This window comes from Formica exsecta, unplaced genomic scaffold, assembly GCF_003651465.1.
Source record: "Formica exsecta isolate Colony F162 unplaced genomic scaffold, ASM365146v1 scaffold238, whole genome shotgun sequence".
NCBI classification, from domain to species: domain Eukaryota; kingdom Metazoa; phylum Arthropoda; class Insecta; order Hymenoptera; family Formicidae; genus Formica; species Formica exsecta.
Window position 1 is genome coordinate 166832 of NW_021849660.1, and position 19632 is coordinate 186463.

At 37.5% G+C, this 19632-nt stretch overlaps 1 protein-coding gene across 3 annotated transcripts in view; it reads right to left on the bottom strand.

Annotated features, from left to right (window-relative positions):
• Nucleotides 1–19632, bottom strand: part of LOC115236014 (serine/threonine-protein kinase 26) — an 86064-nt gene that overhangs the window by 28103 nt on the left and 38329 nt on the right. The window contains exon 1 of one of the 3 annotated variants that reach the window (XM_029808197.1): nucleotides 4115–4380. The exons of the other annotated variants lie outside the window; for them this stretch is intronic. The gene's annotated coding sequence lies outside the window, so the exon portion shown is untranslated. Of the gene's footprint in view, nucleotides 1–4114; nucleotides 4381–19632 lie in introns of those variants that run through there. 3 annotated transcript variants of the gene reach the window in all.

Below are 19632 nucleotides of genomic sequence, written 5' to 3' on the forward strand. Positions count from 1 at the left end.
AGCGGAGTTTTCCCATTCACATATGCACATACACATTCGAAGTATCAGGTTCTACCATGCATACAACATAGCAGCTGTTACTGAAAACCGACCAAGCGTATGCGCGCGCGCGCAAAGAAGAAACGTTAATTCTAACCGCGGCTACCGCGCTCTACGAGCCGGCGATTGGATACCGTTATGCCAGCTACCGGCATAAAAGTTACGCAAGCAGATATCGCTCGCGATATCGAGAACTTCCGTGGATCTCTGCCAGGATACACAATCGCAACGATCAATGAACGACAGGCCAGGAATTCCGACACATTCGATTTGCGTGGGAGTAATCGTTTTTACTAAAGATGTCATAGTAAGACGTGTCCGTTTTTAGAAAGGCATCGCAAACTCGTATATGCATTAAGTGGAACATCTATATGCGAAAATTCACGCAAGGAAATTCATTATAAATTTCAAAAATAAAAATTATATATTTTTTCACACATACATAAATGAAGAACAAGATTAAAGATTTATCAGAATGAGATAGCATGTTTAATTTGGCATGTGTGTGTGCAAATAGAATTTCGCTTATGATAATTTTTATATCTGATCAAAATTGCAACCTTATCGCGAAATCGATATCCCGATGCGCATCGGCGCGCTGGAAAAATTCGCGAAATATCTAATTTATATAACACCTCGGCCGTACACTCTTCGATCGCTTTTCTCTTTCTGGTCGGAGGGGGGCCAGTGAAAGTGAGCGAGCCAGCGCGGATAATCGGCCATCCGATGTGCGACGGATACGCGATAACGCGATCACCTCGACGAAACTCGTTTCTCCTCGTACTCGATGAAAACGCCGCGGTTGCGCGTTTTTTTTTTCTTTTGCGCGATTCCACGAACAAACGCAGCGTGATGTCTCAGTTTTTTCCATACTCCAATATTATAAAGCTACATTTTTTTCGTAAAACGCAGGTAAAAGTTATTAAATATGATTGCTATATAATAATAGAAGTTACCGATATAACCGGTATAACGAGTGATCAAAGATGTAATAACGTATGTATGATATATAAATAAGATGTGTATGTATATGACACATGTAAGAGCTGAAACGGTTAATCGAAATTAACGGGCGACAGGTGGTCGGTCGATTTTTAATGCGAGAAAAGCGCCTGTTGCGCAAAACGCCAGGAAGTCAAAGTGCCAACGACCGGCGAAACACGCGACCGATCGCCGTTAGTTAGTCTCTGATTTTTTTTCCAGCGCGTAACTCGTTTCAATCGGACAAGATGGAAATTTCTTTCGCCCACGTCACACGTTTAGGAAAAATTTTCGGCGAGTGATCGAGTGTATTTTAATATATTTTAATTAGAAACGCGCGCGGACCGGTCAAGCGAAACCTGTTTCTCTAATTCCAGAAAGAGGAAGAGAAAGAGAGGTACTGACTGATCGATCGATTAAACTGGCAACGCCCGCGAGAAAAGAGAGAGACGACGATCGTTTAATTTCTTATAAAATTTATGCGCGATCCAACGCTCTTCGCGCAGTCATCAGAGAGTATTTTCACAAAAGAACATCGTGGGAATCGTAGTTATTCACATCCGCAAATTGAAAGCAATGACGGTTCGTCAAAAATTCAGGGTTTCCCGCCTTTGCCGTTTCCAAGGATGCGATTAAGAAATTCCCCATTATCGGGAGTTAGCTGGAACAAAGCGAGACAATGGATACAACGCTACCGGATGTTTTCCGGTTAATTGGCGGTGAGGAAACAGCTTTTCCGAGAATGAAGTTAAGTAATGGCTACTTTCACTCATTTCCACGGGACGACCCTCGTGATCCTCGTTCCCTTTGTACGAAAACTTTCGCGGGCGAATCGCGACGCGGTCCGCGGCTGCATCGTTGTCGTTGTTACGAGCTTCTCACGATTTTATGACAGACATGAAACAAAAAGCGCCGTCCTTTGGAAAGTTCTCCTCTTACAGAGAAGAAGCACACGCCACAAGACTAAAGCATTTTGAGAAAAAAACGTGAAACATTTTTGAAAACTTTAAATTTAATTTTTGAAACCTTTAAATTTTTGAAAACTTTTAAATTTAAATGAGATATATGTGAGAAATTAATTTTCATTTGATTGGAAAGTTTACGACTGGATAATTTTTAACTGAACTCTCCTCTTGAATGCTTCTCATGCTCAAAACGGAGGACAAAAATTATTCGCGATGAATGGTGAATGAATTTTAAAGAAGTCTCGGGAAAACTATTCTCTCTATAAATATGAGGGTAATTTTCACTGTGAGCTCCGCGATAGTTTACTTTCAGATATCTGTCGACATCGCGGGGCTTTCCTCGCGAATTATCCTCGACAACGGAGTCGCGGAGAGAATCGTGCCCACCTCCCGAGGAGGGATAATTATTTCGAGTAGCTTCTATCTCTCTCTTTTTCTTTCTCTCCTCAGTCCTCGGTGTGGACGAGGCGAATCGGTCGTTTTATGCTCTACATAACTCAGCCATAGCGTAGAGAGAGAGAGAGAGAATTAACCTACCGTGCCCGAAAACACACTACCTTACTTAGCCGCACGAACGTCCTGGTCGACGGATAAATTGCATCCGCGCGCTTTAAAAGAGGCTCCCTGAATTGAAAATTTCGTGTGATATTTATAAATTGATAAAGAGAGAAAATAAATTGTTACAGTGAGAAACGCTACCCACACTTCCTGAATCTCGACCGCGCTTGTTCTTTTTAGAATTTATCATTTCTCGGTTAACGTTACGGTTTGTATAAAGCACGCACAATAGCAATTTGCCAGTCGCAAATCTCTGGCGCGAATATCTCTGGACGGCTCGTAGGAGCCACATAAGATATATTAGCCGAGGTGATAACGGAGAATGAATGTCCATGTACATTGGAATAAGTGTTGTTTATTCAACTATACAAGCGCGTCCTATGTAATCATATGAGACACAAATGAGCCGTCCCTTCGGATTAATTGTCATATGACATAAACATATTACGCAACAGCCATTGTGTTGTAAAATTTGGGAGCTTCTTTTTTTTATAAATATTCTTAATAATCAACATTAAATAGAAATTTTGGATATCAAACTTCTCTATTGGAGTTCTTTAATAACGATTTAAGCGATATTAATTTAAAATCAAACTGAAAAATTCCAAATCGAATTTTTTAATTATAAAAATATAAATATATATTTAATCAAAATTAATACTCAAGTTAGATTATGAATTAATTACTTCATACACTGGGGATCAGTAAATTTGAGCCTTGCACGTTACACGGATCAACGACACATCACCAAAACCGCGAATCGCATTTGAGCGAAACTGACGGCAATAAATCGTTACTAAATTGTCCCCGGTGTTATCATCTAGCTATAGGATAATCGAACATGGAGCAGCGTACGAACGAATGCAGGTCCTGATAGCATATGCTATGCGTTCGCGACACATACACGTATGTACGCTAAACACACATTTCTACGACTTTACACATGCGCCCGTGATACGCGTTTATCAACCGGATATTCATTCTCGTTTTTCAACGCTTCCGCTCCTATATTACGTGTTCGCGCGATACCGGCCGCTCGTTTTCCTAAAAATCGATCGCGATCGAAAGCCTCGTTCCGTCGGCAAACGTGACGTAAATGTATTTTTTTTTTCATATTTTGCGATTACTTCAACGTCATTAAGTAACAAATTTATATTATAGTTGCAGTTGCATCTATATTGTGGTTTTATAATTTCCTTTAATAATTGATGTAATTATATTTATTAATGCTATACGATAACTTATACTCAAAATTCGTTTTTCGTATATTTTAAGTGAATCAAAAAAAAAAAAGTGCACAGTTCTTAATCAATAATCCACCAAATATAATGTAAAAAAATAATTATTATACTATTAATATTATTATATATTATTAATTCTCATTTTTGAAATTAAACAGAAAACCTTGAGATAAGTTAAAGTCCGGGGGATTCAACGACCGATAAGATTGCTGTCGAGCAACAATCTGTTCTCGCTCTTCGAATCTCGCATCAATTGTATATCGCGCCAACATATACAGGACAAATGATTGATGATTAATGAGAAACGATCACCGCTCGTCACACAATTACCGATCACTGTCAATATACGAAGATAATTCCGATAATTTCAGCCGGATTTCACCGAATCACTAGCATACGCGCGCGCGTCACATTTCTACGGTTTCCGGAGCAATTGTGTGTCCCACGCGCTTCGGATCTCGAATGAACGTCGCGAAGATATCACTGCGAGATCGGCAAGACCGGCCGACCAGTTGCCAGGTATTGTCCGCGGTTGCTTTCGAACTGACACGCGGATTGCAGCCGCGCGATGAAAGGCGCGGGAGAGACTGGCTCGCTTCGTGGGACAGCAAAGGCGATCAGAGTAGGGGGCATCGGAGTGGGCACCGAGAGGAGAAAAACACAACCGTGGTGTGGATGGCGATGGTGCGGTTTGTACAGGTATTAAATAAAAACTAGTTCTCTCGATATCTTGGTTACAGGGGACAACAAAATTATTTCATTTTCTGGTATCTCAAAAAAAGAAATGTATAATGTTTCTTATAATTAAAAGTTGGAAGAGACGAGGAATCGTAATTAATTTTGTAAACAGTCTTGTTATCAGTAAAATATTTAAAAACTATTGTATATACGCTACTGTGTATTTTGAAATATCATAGCTATCTCACACACACATAAACTAAAAGAAACTCTATTACGAATAAGTTGACGCTGTTCAAAGTACAAAATACCGTTGTTGATATAGATATATCCACCGATATTTCAACATCGATATTAAAACTTATCACTATTTTTTTTATCCTCGATAGTTCAATATTTTAATCATTTTTTAACATGACTTTTATTCGTTAATACTAGAGTGATATTGATACTTTATGACAAGTATATAAACATTCCTCTCAAGAAAAAAATAATTATAAAAGTGAACTTTTAATTTTCCAGTCAGTGACAAGATTTGCTCATTTAATTCGAATGTCATCGACTGTCCGCGACCGCGACGTAATAAATATTAATTTACCGACTTTCCCTCCAACGCGCGCACGCATTATATTTTTCATTGTTCCTCGCAATTGTAATCGTAATACGCGCGGCTTATTACCGGCATCATTGCGGCAGTAATTATTACGTGTGATGCGTGCGGATCGCGGAAAGAAAGTAGCCGGTGAAATTACGGCACGACGGTGCGTATACACACAATCTCGTATATTTTAAGCAACGGTAATAATACGTGTAGTCGCAGTGACGCATACATCAAAGAGAGGAGCGATAGTGGAAATTCGTGTGCGCGGGAGGTATCGTGTTTTTGCAACTGTGAAAGGAATTGTTAATTACGGGCGCGATATTCATGTATGGCGTATGTAATGATGTGTATCTATACTTTCCTTTAATTTGCACGGTCTACCCCCTTCACTTTCCATCTTCCACTAACCGCACCAACATGGTGGTGTAACGCGATTTAATAACCGTAGCAGCAAGACAGCAGCAGGCATTTCTCATTTACGTATAATTGCGGCAAATTTAACATAATTACGTCCTTTCTATGTAGTCGTCCTTATCAAGAGAAAATTTAATTCTCGACGTTAATAGGTCAAACGTAGAAGCGTCGAATAAACTGCGGGAATTATTTACCGCTTATTGTTAGCATGGAATTCTTGTAATTTTTTGTTCTGTTTTATAAAATTATCAAAATTTAATTTATTTTAAGGGTTTTATATTTGTTAAGTAATAAACCCAGGGAACACAGACAAATTATAATAATTAATTAATAATTTATGCATTCTCGTTTTATGTATGATATATTTCTGTATAATTGCACGGATTACCTTAAAATCTTTTTGTGATAAAGTCGTAAGACAGGCGAATCCTTTTATTTTGTTAATCGATTTACTAGTTTAATTTCAAAGTTAATTACTAATTAAAAGTAAAAGGGTAAATAGCAATCTCTCGGAATTTGGAAAAACTCGTTACTGCATCTAATGTCCGTTACTGTGTACCGACGTAATCGCGGTTAAAGGGATTATTCTCGAATGGCCAGAAGTGGAGTAGATTCAGCTATCGTAGATTAAAGAGCAGCGAGCTCTCTGTGTAAGTCACGACAGGAAGTCACGTCAATGACGATGTCTGTGTTCGTTGGTCAGATATCACTTTTGAGCAGCATTCAGAAACGGTTTATTTTGATGTACCGTCCTTTCGTCAATCAATTCCCCGACAAAAATTCGAGCATTGCTTAATCGATCTAGAGATTGCCTTTATGTATTTGCAGATTAGTTTGACAGAGGTCCTTGAGACGCAAATCTCGCATTAATCTAGAATCATCGAATTAATAATACGTGTATTATGTAATTGTAATAAATATATAACATTAGTTAATTGAGAGAAATTAAGATAATAAAGCTTGAAACAATTAAAATTGTGTACTGTGTAATGAGAATGAGCAACAGGTGTATAACAAAGTACAACCAATGTGAGCAAAATATGATATTGCAATATTTAACGCACAGCCGATGGCCAAATGGAAATTTTTAATATATACGCATGTATAAACATTTCATATTAATTCGTTTACGTTATTGAACGCGCATGCCATTTTCAATTGAAGTAACGAATGCATAAAACTAAACACACGATCAGTTACTGGGCAATCACGTAAATTACTGCACCAGTAACTAAATTTGCAAAATTTGCCAAAAAAATATTGTTTATATCAATTAAAAACATTTTTATAATTATTCTACATCTTCTTCGACTTGAATAATGTTCATAAAACTTTGTTTATAAGATAAAAACACGGAATAAAATAAAAATCATTTTAATAAGTAAGACGAATTTTCTTAAGAAAATTTTAAGAGCGTTCTCAAAATATGTCCTTCGTCTAATTACGTAACAAATTTACCTTTTTATTGGATGTTAATTTTTATAATATTTAAAAATGTCTTACTATATAAATATCCTTAAATTAAAGATTTTGCAATAAAATTTTGATATTATAATAAATAATTCATTTGAGATTAATAATGATAAATTTTCATGTAAATATCCGGATATAGGGACATGTCCGGCAATCGGTACTTTTACCTTAAATAAAATTTTTAATTTTATAAATTAAATTATTTAAATTTACCTATCTGTGTTATTCTAATTTATTGATATTTGATATGTCATAAATAAATAGATACTATCGCGAGAATAAACCGACGATATGGCTACTGCTAGTCCATTCGGAAAACTCACAACAAAGCAGGATTTTCTCTTCGAGGAATGGCTATCTTTTACGACTCTAGGATTTATTGTCTCGATGTATTATTAATGGGTGATGCTATCGTTCCGCGTCGGTGGAGCTTTTAGTACGCTCGCTAAAAATAAATATGGATGAAGATCCGCTTGTGTGTGCGAGGTGTGATCGATCGGTGTTCCCTTTCGCGCAGCGAGTCGGAAATGTCTGAAAGCTTCGCGACGCGGTTAAGATCCGATGTGATTTGTGCCCCGAGAGAGAAACGAGTTACATCTAGGTAATCTTACTACACGAAGGTATACGCGTGAAATAAGAGCCGTCAGCGCTTTCATTCGCAATGCGATTCATGCTCGCTGCTTATCCTCTACTTTCGAGTATGTGTTATATGGATTTTATGGCGCCGTCCACACGCGATCGGCAAGTATTATAAAAACGTTTAAATATATTGTCCTAACAAATCTAAAAAATATTCGAATACAAGTATTTTAATATATGTAATCTCAAAAGATATGGAAAAAAATTCATGAATTAAGAACAACACTTTTTTGGGGGGATTATATAAATATTCTTAATTCAGCGAATACAACCGTAATCATAATATATACTCGTGTGGCATATTTTTCGAAAGAAATTTTTTAAAAACAGAAACTAATCATAAAGCAAAAAAAAAATTTATCGATTTCATAATACTATACGTGATCGATAATTTCGATCACGACATATCAGTTACAATATTTTTTAGCCGTCTATAAATAATTCTGCGATCGTCTGGCACAACCGGCTCCGACCCATTTCAGAAACCGATTTCATACCCATCGAACTTGACAGCGCTTCCAGGGTGCCTGCCACTCGATCTGATATCATCGATAGAGACCTCGATGTACGATTAATGTTCTTACACGTCGGTTAGGTTTTACTTGTGTCCAAATGGAGTACATAATTTTTCATCTGTCGTAATGATATACGATACTTTATAATTTAGCGAAGCATATGAGTGAATAATAAATTCAATTGTCTGCGAGAAATAATTCTGATCATTTTATAATCGGTAATACATAGTGAGAGATAAAAAATCAAACTCGTATAATATTATCAAGGATATTGATGTATAAATGATGTCATATTTATACGTTATAGATATAATTAGAAAGATAATTACAAAGAAATATAATGCTTGCTTTTAAATTGAGTTGTTAAAATTGCGGTCGTCCTCGCAACACGGACGGTTGAAAGAAATTCACATTTGAATAAGTACAAAGTACGCGAAAAATACGACTTGACCGCGAGAATCATCGGGAGATACTCGGGAAATATATTCTCGTTATGACCAATATGCGGCAACTGCGATACCTCGCGCGATGGGGTTTAAATTTCGGTCGACTCATACGGCGAAATCGGCTTTATTGCGGCGCATCCGAAATATATAGGAGCACGGGGACTTCACTTTCGCACCTGGGCTCGCGGCATCTGGAATACATGTTGCGGTTTTATAGGCTGAGTTATGGAGCGGAATGTTATTTCGCATACCGTACCGGTTATTGCGAATGATAGACGAAGTATCGCGTGACAAGCGAGACGCAATCAGTGATTCACGCTCTGCATGTGTCATTCGGCTATTAAATTTTAATATCATCGGTGCGCGATGAATCTCTCGCCTGTCGGTGAGATCTATTTATTTTGCTATCCAATACTTGCGACAAATCGAGGGTTACTTTCAACGGAATGCGAGAGATTTTACGAAATAAATAATCACGCGGATTAGTTTTACAATTGAATCTCGGGATATCGAACGATGGATTCGTTTGATTGTTACCGGGTTGCTGTCTCGGCGCGTGCCGGAAGAAGACAATCGAGCGACAGCTGCAACGCGACCGCGTCGCGATGACGAGCTCTCGCCTTGTGTCGGAGCGTGCGTTCATTTCGCAATACGCTAGAGCTATAAAATATCGTTGCGCAATCGCCGCCGCGCGACTGCTGCACAATGGCGCGAGGTACCGAGTGAAAGGCGACGAGATACATCGCGCACAGCTGCTAGCACGAACGGCCGACACGCGAACGATCTCGCGATGCAGGAAAGAGAAAAAAGGGATGTCTTCTTGCGCGGAACGAAATACCGATTATAAAATGGAACTCGTCGAGAGACAAGTGACATAATCGTCGCTACCGGACGCAAAATTCGCCTTTCGAAATCGGAATTGTTGCGGCGATTACACCGGCAAATTGTATCAAGCATGCCGTTTGTAGTACCGTGATTACGCGGTTACGATTTGCTGACCCAATTTGTCGTTTACCATACGATCCGTTTGTTCCTCGAAATTGTCCAACGGCGATGCGAGCTCGATAAAACTTGGATCGTTTCGCCAAGCGACTAGCTACAGACGGTCTACGGCATATGCCACGACAATCCGTCGTTACGTAAAGGTCGCATTTTTACCCGCGACGCGATTGCGTTGTTCTCGACAACAATCGTAATAAATTGTTTTTTAATTCTGCGCGTGCACAAATCTATTATGCGCTTTATCTCGCATCTAGTTTACGAGCTATCGAATTAAGCAATACGTTGGTTACAAAAGTTAAGCTGTACAAGTCGAGATTATAAAAATAATATTATATTCGTCTACTTTCGAAAAATTGATAATAAAAGATTTAGAAAATAGATAATTTAAATCGTACAATTAAGAAGATCTAACAGAAAATAGTATTTAATATGACATAACACTGACGTGGCGTTAAAATGCAGAAATTTTTATATGCTTATAGTGTATATGTTCTTTAGCGGTCAAATATTCACTTTTACAACAGTCTTAATATAGATCGACGATAACGCGGCCGTTATAGCTTTTATATACTTCGAAGTATACTCCATCGAGCTTAACGGAGATCGATATGACTTCCCTTAGATATACATGTCATCCTAAGAATTTACGCATATCGCGTTATTAAATCACCTTTCTTTCTCACGTGTCAAGTCAAAAGAAAATGGCTTAAGAATTTATTTAAATTTGTTATTCGTTAATGCACATCACGTATATAAGACTTATATAATTATATTAAATAAATTAATATTATAATAGAAAAATATAAAAGATAAGAAGTCGAAAAAATTTGCCTGGAGATAACCGTATCATCTTCCTAGCGATTTAAATGCCACAAAGTGTACACCAGCGGGTCCCGAGTGCTAACCGGCCGGCGAACACAGCAGCCGGCTGAAAGTGGTTGATATTAAAGAGCATGGCGGTCGTTCCTTTCAAATGCCGCTCCGACATTTGACGAGGTCAAAACGGTGCGCACGATTCGTCGTCGATACCGAGAGCGGCGGAGTCGCACTACGTTCGATACGTTCGAACTATGCGAGAGGAAGGGTGACGCGAGTAATTCACAGTACTTTCACAGCGGTATATACATGACAAACGACGCGAGTGACAGATAATGCACGTTGCGCGAATTACGATCATTGTAGAGAAGTCCGAGCACTATAGACTGACACTATACTCTGATTGGAGTTGGACGTTATTATAACGGCGCTGCCAGTTGTTACCATTATTCGTTCTTTGACATATCGCAAATGTAAATGATGAGTTGTGTATTTTATACCATCATTATTAATGACTAATCGTAAAAACAAATATTTATGAAGAAAATAATTAAAAAAAACTTTTATAAAAAAATTTTAGAGAACAAATTTTTCGATAAGTTGATCTAAAATATATCATTTTGCAAGATATATGCAATGAACTTTTTCCGAGATTTTAGCGAGTCGCAAGTTTCCAATGTTTTCACGAAAACACGTTTCGACCTCCATAATAAATGCTTTCTCATGATTTATGGGACACTCCGCGCATCGGCAATTTCGAGCAATGCGATTTACACCTTGGTTTACCACGGTAAGCTTTGGAAATGGGGAAGACTGTAGTTCGTGATGCTCGACTGTCTAACAAATAAAACATGAAGCCGGCGCAACCGTTAGTAAATACTTGATGACAGCCAGTCTCGAGCGATGGAATATCGACGCCAAGTCTTATTTGGAACGCCGGAAGCTTGCCAATTTTGCCACAGCCTCCGCGCATCCTCGAAGATCCTTGAATGGATGTGGCGGCGCGGATGCCAAAAGGATAGGACGAATAAGTGGAATATTAGATTTTTCGAGGTCGAATAAAACAATGGCAGCTGCGAGACACGTGAGACCGAGTATGTGTACGTTAGAATGCATGAAAAGATGCGAGAAACTAAACGCGCACTGACGTAAGAACGCGAAGCTTCGACATCGCGAACTGTTCTGTTCTCGTTGCATTTGAGTGTGAAGGTCTCTCTTCGAATGGTATGTTAAGAAAACATGGCATGGATTTACAAAACTCGGTCACTTATCGTTCACCCATAAGAAACACAATAAGTCGTACGATAATCACAATGAGCGATCAATATTGCGTATTAAAAATGTAATTTCCCTGATAATAAAAAATTATTAGCAAGCGAGAAACATTTAATACTCAATTATTCCAAATCTTTAAGCTCAGTCTCTCTTCTTTTATCGAAAAAGTTTAGGAATTTATTTACAGTCTTGTGTCTACGCCTGCTCATCGTCGACTGACTTCTGTGTTGACATTTGAAATACTATTATACCTTACTACATGTTTTGTTTTCTACCAACGCGGTTGAATACAAAAACAAACAAAAGAAATGTTATTATTTTACACAAGCTCCGTCTTTTTCAAAAGAACTGAGTTTTATTCGAAAAACAAGAATGTAAACAAAACATCTCGGCTGTTTCACGCAAAAACAAAAAATGAAACTGCGGTTATTTTACAATTTTACACGAATAAAATAAAATCCGCGACAAATTAGTCTTCCAAATAGTCGCCGTTTTATCTTGCAAGAAATCTCTCGAATTCACTTCGCGTTGATTCATCGTCGTATATCATACATTTACGTATATTCATGACGATATTTTTTGCGTTGTTTCGTCCGCGATATCTTTTATCAATCATAAATATTCAACGATGGTCGTAATCCAAGATTTATCTATGTGTCTATGTACATTCCCCTGTCTGTCTATTTGAGTGCGTATCCCCGTGATAAAATGGTGGTGTAACATTTTGGACGGCAGGCGAGGAAAAACGGAGAAGCAAATGGTCCATTCCGTCGGAAAGATTGACGCGTCGAAAATTGTTGTCTAAGTAAGATCTCGAGAGACGAATTTTCGCGCAAGATAAAGAACAAATACTACGTTTAAGCATCAAAAAAAAAAAAAGAAAAAATGTCGAATAAGAAACAATCGCGTAATTTGAATTTTAGTAGCCGAGTATTATCACATTATCATGCACAATTGAACGATTTTTGTGATTAAAGCATAAATATAGAGGAAAATTAAATTTCAAACGATAATAAATGTTCCTCTAAGACACTTTGTTATTGCATTATATATCTAGAGATCATTGCACTCCGATAATCATAGTAATTGGATAATTAGAATTCAGTGAGAAACCAATGAATGATGAAAATAACCCAACTTTGAATTATCTCGATCCGAGACAATCGAATAAAGCAACAATTCGAGAGTGAAAATTAGATTGGAAAATTTCATATCCAGAGAATTGCAAAATTTAACGTCCCATGTAGATCCAAATCTCCGGAAGTTTCATAATCGGGAATTCAATTTCCAAGATTGAAGATCAAAAGATAAAATTGAAACCCGTATAATCAATCGTAAAATTCGAAGCGTTATATTAGTTTATTACAAGATATGAGATGATCTCAAATATATTTTATTTTCCACTGCACGTACAATTTTCTAGACAAAGCAACCACCAATAACCTTCTATTTTCCTATATTTTCTCGCGAGCACCGTTTCATACATCGCTCTTTGAAATCGCAGAAGCACGTACGAGACACAGGAATAAGATTTTTATATTCACCATTATGTACAAATCTGCGAGGAGTATTTCAACTTTGCGGAGGTACCGACAATTACCGTTAAACGGGAAACCTTCCGGTCCAAGAACCGGTTTTTCGTCATAAAATCAACCGTTCCGTTTCGGGCTTTCCACGACGGGGAAGTTCTAGTTTTACGATCGACCCGGGGGACAACGATAGCGGTCTCCGCCGGCATCAGGAAGCTCGTAACCGGAAGGTACGCCGCGCGGGTAAGGTCATTACATCGTTACCATTAGGCGGCCTTTGGTTCCTCCTCCTCCTCCTCGATGTAGGATCGGGGTGCAGGGCAGCTTCCTGCTGTCGGCCAACGGCGGGAAGTGCACGTAGGGTGCATTAATAGGCGGCAACGTGAGTGTTTAACGGTGTTACTCCTGACGATGTCGAGACTGGCTAATTAACCTACGCACGGACTCTTATAGGATGAAACCTTCCCGTAAAAAGGAAATTTCGTTGTAAATTTATTCGAAACTTTTTCATTCTTGTAATTTTGAATATACCACGCGGAAAAATAAAAAAAAAGATTTTATGATACGAGACAAATTTAAAGATGCTATATTAAAACTAAATTTTCTGTTTATTTTTGGTCAACTATAAAATTTTATAAAATATATAAAATTTTGTGAAAACGTGTGAAAAAATTGTCTGTATAAATAAATATATTACTATACAAAAAAATTGTGAAATTGATATTTCGTAAGATCGCATTGTCCCATCAATATACAACTAATTATAAGTGCACCGCGTAAAGTGATAGTCGGGATACATTTGAGTACCAACGACAGCAACGGCCGAAGATGAAATACGAAAGAAAAAAGATTATACGATGCAGGGAGATAAGTGTACTGTTGTGCAATCAGTTGCACGACACGAAGCAAAAGGACAAATCAAATGCGTTGCTTCCCAGACGGCCGTATTCGTCGTGAAAATGTCAAATGAGTTTTCAACATGTTTGCCAAAAATTTTCGCCGACTGTCTCAAATACTTTAAAACACTTGATATTAACGATGTTCTTTTGCTATTCAAGCCAGCTTTCAAAACTAGTAAGACACGTCTGCGCGAGAAACTTTGTATTCAGAACAGCAAGCCCGGCTGATCGATTATCTATCGATGTAATATCAGGTGGGTACGTGTTGTGTAAAGTTGCTGTATCATCTTGTAAATACTCGTGAATTAATAAGAATTTTAGCTTTATTTTCAATATTTCTTTTTTGTAGGCGTAAAATGAGATAAAAACAATTTTCCCTAACGAATGAAACTCTAGAACTTGTATTTTTTCCATCTCGGTATGTGTGCTTGTAATATTTGTTCGTCACTATTTTATTTTATTCGATATGTTTTACTTAAAAAAATAAAATAAAAAATTTTTTTCTGAAACTATAAATGTTTAAAAATCTGTTTAAAAATGATATAAAAAGTCTCGCAAAGCAAAGTAAGATGCTGAGCTTGACATTTTTGTTTTTTCTGAGGCAATTTCTTTGAAAAAAAAAAATCATACTTAAATCATCAAGAGCTATAAAACTATAAAATAAAGCTAGAAAATAAAGCTAGAACTCTTAATAATTTGTATGAGTTTCCACGAAATGAGACGCCAGCTTCACAAATACGATATATATTACCCAAACATATCGGTTTGCAACAAACTTCATTTCCAATCTCCGACCATCTGTTTGATTTTAACAGTTTACCAAATCGATCGTTGTCGCAACGATTCTACGTATCATTTCACGATATCAAACGTACGTTGTAAATGTGCATTTCCGTTGATTGTCATAGAGTTTATGTGTATAGTGTATAGTATGAATGCGGATGATATCAATGTCTAAATAATTGATTATATATTAAATATAAAATTCATCAAATGATTTATAAATTCAACGTGAACATTTTACGTACATTTTCAAAGATACAAAGAAAAATCGCGCAAGCTTAAGATATGAAAATCCGAAGAATTTGAATAAATGTAAAATTTAAATATTTGGAATAAAAATCCAGTTTTACAAAATTAAGAATATTCATTCGTATTTTAAAAAATATAACTTTTTTATTTCAAACATTTATATTGCACTACACTATTTCCAGAGTACAAACGCATGTTCCGTTTTCACACATGCCAAGAGGCAAGTAAGATGACTAGTAATGTGACAGAATAAAAAAATTTATACGACATTCGCATAATACGATGATATAAAAAAAGAATTCGCGTGTTTTATGGATTTGAGAGTTGGCCGAGTACTACATAATACATAATAGAAGACGACGGCGGGATGATCGTCGGTCGTCGTAGAATGGGATGACGCGATTGTATCGAAACTTTAAGGTTTATATCTGTATAAAACTGACGCAAAGCAGATTATTACGATAGTCATATCCGCCCTTCCCTGTTTTATTATCTTGTGACAGAAAAAGAATATTGTGTCACCAATTAAACTTATATCTCTATCTCACGCGTTATTTAATGCACGTGAAACTTTATTTAGCGCTTTAAACTGTATTTAATTCTTTCGATGCGTCGGATAAATTCGCACGATTATAATAAATTTATCATAATTACATTGAATTAGAAGTAATAATACGAAATCATCGCGTTAAATGTTTAGTGAGTTGCAACGTGCGTGTTAAAAGCACTGAGGTGATTATATGAAAAACTAATTCGCGAGCTAATTACAGAATAGCGAATGAGCTCGCGAATCATTCTCGAAATTATCGACCGGCTACTGTCGACTCGCTGCCGCTGCTGCTGGTAATCACCTTTCCGGAAATGACGATCAATGCCGTAATGACGTCGGCGGCGTTTTTCCCATCCACGAGAACGTGGTGGCGCGCTAGTTATTTGCAAAAGCGGCATGGCCGGCCAATTTGTCGAACATTAATGATGGCGACCGGCGAGGCGTTAAGCGAACACCGTTTATAATCGCGCTGATTACAGCCGGGTCCATTGATTGTCCAAGCATAACCTTGGCAACGAGATGCGGTCGCCCGGGCATCCTCCATAGTAACATCATCCTCCCCCCTTCCCCCCGTAGACATCGGCGAGAGGGTGAATTTTCGAACCGATGGATCCGTCTCGCTTCGCCGACGCGTTAATGGAAACGCATCAACGTTTCGCAAAAAATATCCGATTTTTTTTCGGCGCGAAATTCGATAATATAAAATCGTTAACACAAACGCGAAGGGAATAAATAATTTTGCATAATAATTTTGATCAGACAAAAAAAGAGATTGTGCATATAAAAAATTGATGTACGCATTAATTCAGTCTAGACTTTCCAATATTTATTACAAAGGACAGTATTGACATCCGGCGACTATTTATACTTTTGCCTGACTGGGGTAATAGATTATCGATCTTTCAGATCACTAATCTAAAAAGAGCAAATATTTTTTCTTTGAGTCTCCTAGCCGTCTCCTGGTTTTTATTATTACGTAATCGATCCACCTCTCTGTTCTGTCATTTAAAGATTAAAGGTTGCGTTTTTAATCACAGTTGGCGTTTTTAATCATAGCCATTCTTTGTCAGCCTGTATTTAATACTCTGAACTCGCCAGAATAGAAAATTACAGACTCAGAAAAAAAGAGAAAAAGGAGAAATTCTCTAGAAAATTATTTTTATGTAATATTATTTTAATGAATTATGAAAATCTTATTTTCATAATTTATCAAGAAGCGCTAAAAGAAATTGCTTAGCAGAATCGCTTTGAAGTTTCAGCTTTAAGGCGAAACGATTCGCCAAGTTATAAATCATATTTTATGGTTGGAATCGTACAGCTTCCAATTTTCCGTGTCTATCTGACATTTCTCATATCGTTTGATATAACGTATTACATACACTAGCCGCACGTTTGGGAAAATCGAAGCCCTTCACGAAGTTATTTCAAGCCGACGAGGGCCCGAGAAGTCGCACAAAGCGGGAGTCTCGTCGTGCTTCGAAATCGAATTACGCGGCGGTTGAGAAACGACACGAAGACTGAAGGGCGAAAGGTAGATAGACAGGTACGACGAAACAAGGGAATCGACGGGCTCTCCCTCCGAGGGAAAACGGTCTTTATTCCGCTTCACGTCGATATATTTAACTGTTTTTGTCTTCTACCATATAGCGACGCTTTCACCCTTAAAACGCGTTTAAGGGACGATGGAACGTAAAAGAGTTTTGTTTTCTTTTTCGGTAAAACTCATTTAGCCATTTATGAATTTCTATCTTCCAAGCCAGATAAACTGAATCGTACTGATAATAATAATCGTGATGGCGATAATAATAACAGTAATAATACAAATCTAAATTATTAATAGCCGCTACAAAAGATCTTAATGATAAACAATTATATCATAATAAAATCAATAGTCTATCTTTTTGAGAAAATTTATTATCAATTTTATATTAATATTTCATGTAATACAAGTTCTCTATAAAATGCATTCAAACTCTCACTTAAAAAAAAAAAAAAACGCGTAAAGAAAATAAAATATATATTCTGAAAGCGCAGACACAATCGTTGATTAATTTCTAAAATATAGGTAGAGAAAATAGACAGAGACGAAAAACTATAAAGACGCTAGACGCGCGGAGAATCATGGATGGTTTAATCTAGTTGTTAATTTATAAGCGTATCGAGCGAGTCCTTTAACATGGTCGTTATCAGGACTGAATAGCACAAAGAACTTAATCTCACTACTTCATTTGCATTTAACCCTCTCGAAGTTTCGCCTTGCTTTGGGGGGAAGGTGGAGCGACAGATGCAATTAACTCATTCGTAGTCCTCCACCCTTTCTCTGCTCAAAAAAATAAACCGCCCGCTGGACGGCAAACAGGATGCAGATCGCGCCGCAGAATAATAAACCGCAACGGTAATTCGCAAAATAAAGTAGAGAAAACTAGGAGAGAAATGAGCAGGCATTCTGATTGCGCATATTGTTTACCATTCTCTTATTTCATGAAATTTACAACAGCAATAACAGTCATTGTTGGTAACGATAATCTCAATTTCCACCGAATCTTAATTATCGCGATGAGAAAAACAATTTGTAATTAACAAAAAAAGGAGAACGATCTCCCGTTTATCAAAAAATTCGACTACCGCGATGGAATAAAAATAACGAAAATCAATATCAGCCCTAAAAAAAAATAGATTTCGCGTAATAGGGTGAATCCTGTCTCCGTTCGAAGCTCGCCGCGCTTTACCACTTCTATAAAACAAATTCTGTCACATCGCGTTACACATGGAACCGATTCCCAACAGTACTTCGAAATATTTCGACATCAACCACTCGCTGAATTCTCCATTTCCAATCTTTCGATCGAGTATATCCTGGAAATTGAAACTGGAATACCTTGCGCCACTTTAACGAACCGCACGAAATAGAAGATATTCCCGAGGAAATCCTAAAATATTAAACCGATATAATCCGCCGTGCACTACACGTCACGAGTAATACCGTGTGCGGTAGCATTCATATTTAACCGCAGCACCGCGTTTACAATCGAGTTTAAATTTTCAGTTTCCAATTTATCATTCCTGCGGTACAAGTGGCTCGAATTAAAGAGGATTATGGTTTAATGAAAATTTTTGCTTAATCTTAAAGTCTTTTCACAACGCGCGAAGATATTCTACGAAGAATTTTCTACGAAAAAAGCGACAAACCAACAAAAAAAAATCGCCTTCATGCCGCGGCATAAGAAAGATTTCTTCCGCATAGTTGTTTCTGATGTACGTAAAAAAAAAAAAAAAAAACAAACATCAGAGATAAACCGAGGAGAAGTACAGCGAAAAGACGATAGACGAAAAAGAGAAACGAAGTAAAACTATATTCACGACCACCGTCGCATTTCGTGGGGCGAGTCGTCCGCGATGTCAGCGAAATCATCGCGGTTTCCTCGGGATAGTTTCTGCAATGCGAGAGATAAGACCCATCCTTTTGCGCCGTAAACGTGATTTCCCTTCGAGCGGAAAAATTTTCTTTTTTCCGCATCCTCTTGCCCGACCGAAAGGAGCATTCCGCCGAGCTTTTTCGCGCTCGGCTGATAAAAATCCTTCTAAATCTTGCCGGAGCCCGCGAAAGCCGGTGCCCGCCGAAGGGTTCGCTCCGAAAAATACGACGACGTTGAAAGACACGAAATTTACATCTAACGACTCGCGATTCGTTCCTGTACGCTTGCAAGAATAATAATTCCCTATGGAAACGCGCCGTCGTTAAAAAGCATTTGATCGAATCGAAAGACGGATTTGTCTTTTAATTAAAAACGGATATGTTGTCAAACGATGAAGTTATCTTATATTTATTTTTCATGCATATAATCGTGATAAAATATCCGGTTTCTCGTTAAAAATCACAGTTTTTTTAATTACTGTTATAATATAAAATATTCAGTAAAATTGTAAAACGTTATTTTTATGAAAAGGCTAAAAATAAAAGGAGATCGAATACGGGTCA